Genomic DNA, 5,000 nt, shown 5'->3' on the forward strand with positions numbered 1-5,000 from the left:
TCACAAGATGGGTTGCCAACTGGCTTACAGACAAAACTCACACAGTAAGAATAGCGGGCTCCAGGTCTGACTCTAAACAAGTCACAAGTGGTGTCCTGCAAGGCTCGGTTCTGGGACCCCTACTGTTCGGCATATATTTCTCAGACGTACAGGCAAACACAGGAGGACTATGGCTAACCAAGTTCGCCAATGACTGCAAACTGGGAGCCATAATTGACTCTCCGGCTGACACGGACATCCTCCAAAAAGGCCTTACTGAGACAGACACCTGGTATCAAAGTCATGGCCTCAAGCTAAATGCCAAAAAATGCATAGTCATCCTGTTTGGGAAAAAAAAAACACCACGAATTACCACATAGACGGCAGCCCCCTTAATACAGAAGAGGTAATAAGAGATCAGGGGACCCAGGTAGATAGTAATCTCTCCTTTGACAATCGTATTGCCAAAGTAGTTAGGAACTCCTTCTATGTGGCCCATCTAATTACTAAGGGGTTCGCATCTAGAAATAAAGAGGTTATAGTGCCCCTCTACTCATCACTCATCAGACCCATCATAGAGTACAATGCCCCATTTGGGATGTACCTCACAAGACACTTCCAACAGCTTGAAAGACCACAAAAGCACCTCACCAAGAGGATTACTGGCCTCAAACATATGTCCTATGCAGCCCGACTGAAAAAACTCCGGCTGTACTCAGTGGCATATCGCTTACTCAGAGGTGATCTCTGCCTGACTTACAAAGCCATGTCCAACTCAGAATTGATGGACATGCTCCACCTAAAGAAATCCAAGTCACTGCGAGCCACACACTCTAGTGAGCTAAACCTTGCCACAACAATAAATAGAACATGCTGGAGGGATAGATTCCTGACACAGAGACTCCCCATGCTTTGGAACAAAATTCCTAACTACATTAGGCACAGCCCCTCACTAACACTCTTCAAGAGAAGCCTTGACGAGTGGATGGGTAATAGAAAATACACCCCTGGGATCACTTCATTGGCTCTGCTTGACAGAGGCTCAGTTAATTAATCACTGAGGCGGTGAAAGCCGACACACTCTGGCTAGGATTATAAATGCTCTCAGGCAGATAGCCTAGTACCTACTTATGAACCTATGAACTGTTTTGTTTGGTAAGTGGTTATAGCACAACAGATTGCATACTTGCTTTTGATGCAGAAGGCTGTGGGTTCTATTCCCACGGCATGAAGTGGGATTGCTGATACTGTGTTGTACGTTAAGTGGGAGGAAGAAGGGTTGCTGCAGTAGTGTGTGTGTGCCCTCCTTTGATGTGAAACCCAGTAACTGTAAGCCTGTTGTTGGTTTGCCATGCATTATCTATTGTAGTATTACCAGCTAACCATTTTTTTAATGTAACATAGGCAATTTTATTCTTCAAGGAAGGCAGACATCGAATTTGTAGATGAAACACTGAAATATAAAGTTGCTTGTAGCAGCACCTTCTTTATTAGTTACAAATCGCTTCAATGTGGAATTATTCAGATGACTTTAGTTCTGCAGAGACTTGCATATTGACTGCTTTTGGTGGATTGTAATAACAGAAATTTGAGTGGCCTTGTATGGTGGAAATGTTCTGAAATGGGCAGTGTTGTCATTTTTGGGTCATACATTTTGTTCCATTGCTGTACAGTAGTACAATGCAGTAGAGAGCTTTGCAGTGGAAAAGTTTTTTTTTTTCTTAACTGAACCTAGCAAAGTGAATTAATACAGAGAGAGAATCATCCAGGGCATTCTGGACCACTGGACTGTAGGTAAGAATTTTTATTTTTAACGTGAATATAATGAGATTTTCTTTCTTATTTTAGAAGAGGGTTGGGGCAGGGTTGGCCTTTGGTCAACTGGTACCCTAGGCAAAAGGGCACCACAGTACTCCCCAACACCACCCAGTGGCCCCATCCTGGTCTACCTACACTATTCAGGTTACTGGGAAAGCGGTCCTGCTAAAGCGGCACACTAGGCAGCTGCTTAGTTGGCCTATGCCTAAGGCCAACTATGATTGATGGCTAGGCTTGAGGTGTGTGTGTGTGTGTGTGGGGGGGGGGTATGGGTATGGCTGTGGGTGTGTGTGGATGCATTTGTTTAAATATTTTGAAAATGGATATTTCTGTTTTCTTTTTTTTTTTTACTCTTCTGCCCTTTTTTTTGTTTTAGTGAGGTGGGGGAGTAGCCATGTTCAGCTTATATTCTACCAATAAGGCTGGCAAGTGAATATCTGTGTTAATAAATTGCAATATTTATGTCCTTTTTTGGGGGTGGCTGGCCAGTTGTGCTGTGAATGAATGTAACTTGTCCTTTTTACTCAGTCAGTTTAAATTCCACACTTAAGGTGCATTTGTATGAATAAATCTGAATATTTATGCTATTTTGGTGGAGGGGGTTGACAGTATCTTTGTCCTTTTCATATTATTTTAAAAGCTGGCTAGTGTGCATTTGTATAAAATTGATTTTTTAGGTGGGAGTGACTAGCTGTTCTATAGGAATTTATCCTCTTCATTTTCTCATCTTAAAAGTCTGGTATTAAGGGCTGGCTAGTGCACATTTGCGCAAAATAAATTGGAATATTGTCTGAAACACATTTGAAACTGTCCACAGGTTTACAGGATGTTCTTGTATTTACCTAATATATTTGGTCTGCAAGTTTTTCTACTATTATTTGCTTAGCTTATAGTCTGCATTTACATGACTAGTGTGCTTTTTGAGAAATATGCTGCAATCTTTTCTCTCTCTCTCAGTCTGGGTGCTGTATTTGTGGAACCAAGTTGAAATCATTCCTGATTTTGCAGAATGTCCTTTAGGTCTGCTTCATCTTGATCTGTTCCTAATATAATTTGGGGTCAACTGTCCACATAAGTTACCAGATCTTGAACTACTGGGTCAGCTCTTAGGATTGTGTTGTCAATGTCATGATACTCAACTTTCCAAGGGAGACAATAGTGCATTTTTGACATTTAGCTTTAATCTGAGATCCTGGCACTAATTATTTGTTTGAGACAAACCTGCCTGTAGGATGGCTGAGTCTTTTGGGAATTTGATCTCTGCTCCTATCTTGCTCCTTTCTGGCCATTATTTTGTTTCATTTCATGAGTATTACTAAAAATAATTGTCATAAAGGAGGAGATGTTAGAAAAAAATCTGTGTTCGTGTGGGGGATGTGGTGTTAAAAAAAGAAAATCTGTTCTGGGTGTCAAATATGCTAGGTATGCCACTGCTTATCCTAACACAGAACTTAACCTTAAAAATACAAACATAAGTACCTTAAATAACTGACAATAGTCTGATTATGCTTTCTAAAACTTGCTTATATTAAGGGCATGGCATATCCGTAATACGATATTACTGCTTCATATTTGGTAAAGATTCACAAGTCAGATGTCACAGCAGTCACCTGGTAAGAGAAAGAAATAGTGCCTCCCAGATTATGACATCACTAAAATGATAGAACGTACAAACGTGCAGATGGTGTAGCATTTATTAGGAATTTGGTACAATATAATACACATTATTTCCTGGATATTCTCATTACTGTGTACTGACTCACATCTAATCTTGCTGAAAATAAATCTAGGGCAACATATAACCCTGGGATGTATTTGTATTCCACAAGCTCATACAAAGGCACCAACAAACACACCCTTTCATAAATCAGTGAAAACATAAACAAATAAACAGAATTGCTAGGAGAATTTAAAATTGTAAGAAATTGCTGGCAATTCACATCCACATACTCAGTTGATTAGACTTATACAGTTAAATACTTTATGATACATTGCTGAAGCATCCTAGAATTTATTGGCATCACACCCAGAAAGCAATACAGCTTGCACCCTATCAGATTCAGTCAGTGACCACACACCCATATTTACATGCGAATAAAATCTCACAGACCAAGCTATGTATAGGAACCATATGATACTCCAAAAAAATAACCCATAAATATTTTCCAACATGCTAAGTGAATTGGAACCCACTATTGACACTGACTCTGTCATCTGACATTTCAGTCACATTCTCCTACAGACGTTTTATTCTCATGTTCATCAAAAATGTTAGGCAAAAGTTATCCTGTTTAGTCAGTACAGCCATGAAACAGCTAACTTTACAGCTTGATGGTGCATAGAAACACTACAGAGAGACTAAGCTCCTGTTAACTCATATATTTCACGAACAATTACACAATAACATCTTCATTGCTTGGTACCAAAAATGATTACTATTCATCACAGCACTTTAATGCACTGCGACAAGAGTTTGATACCTCTGTACTGTCATCTATTTCAACATCTCAAATATGCAAGCTCCCATGAAAATTGTAAAGTTTATCCAAGTCTATTGATAATATCCCCCAGTTTACCTAAAAATGACTTCCAGTACAGTTACATACCCTATTTCTGTTCCTATAAAAGGTCAGTTAGAAAAATTGCCCTCTCTTCACAGGATGGTGATGTGGACTATGAAACTGTTTTAGTGGGTCTACTTCAGTAGACTGAACTTTCACTTACCCGACACCAGCATCGCAGAGACAAAAGAGCCGAAAAACCCAGAAGACCGATGTCCGGAACACCGACTTTCACTTGAGGTAAGTAACCGCTTGGCTATCCTGAATAAAAAACTAAACCCACCGATGTGGGAGGCTTTGTCCCCCACAACCCCTAACTACATACACCAACTCCGAGATTGCACTACCATGGGGGGTTAGGGGCAAAGTTCAACAGGATGGCCAAGTGGTTACTTACCCCGAGTGAAAAGTCGGTGTTCCAGATTTCAGTCTTCTGGGTTTGTTGGTCCATTTGTCTCAGCCAAGTGGGAATCAGGTAAGTGAAACGTCAGTCTACTGAAGTAGAGCAGTTTTAGTGCATGTACATGAGCAGCCCTTCTCCCTTAATCCTCATCATGGTATAACAAATTATCTTACCCCACCCATTGTACTCCTAAATGCAACCAAGGTACTCAGACTCCTTTGTCAATCACTGTCTTTGAA

The sequence above is a fragment of the Protopterus annectens genome, chromosome 10.part0 (assembly GCF_019279795.1).
Source record: "Protopterus annectens isolate FY-2018-M chromosome 10.part0, PAN1.0, whole genome shotgun sequence".
In the NCBI taxonomy this organism is placed as follows: domain Eukaryota; kingdom Metazoa; phylum Chordata; order Ceratodontiformes; family Protopteridae; genus Protopterus; species Protopterus annectens.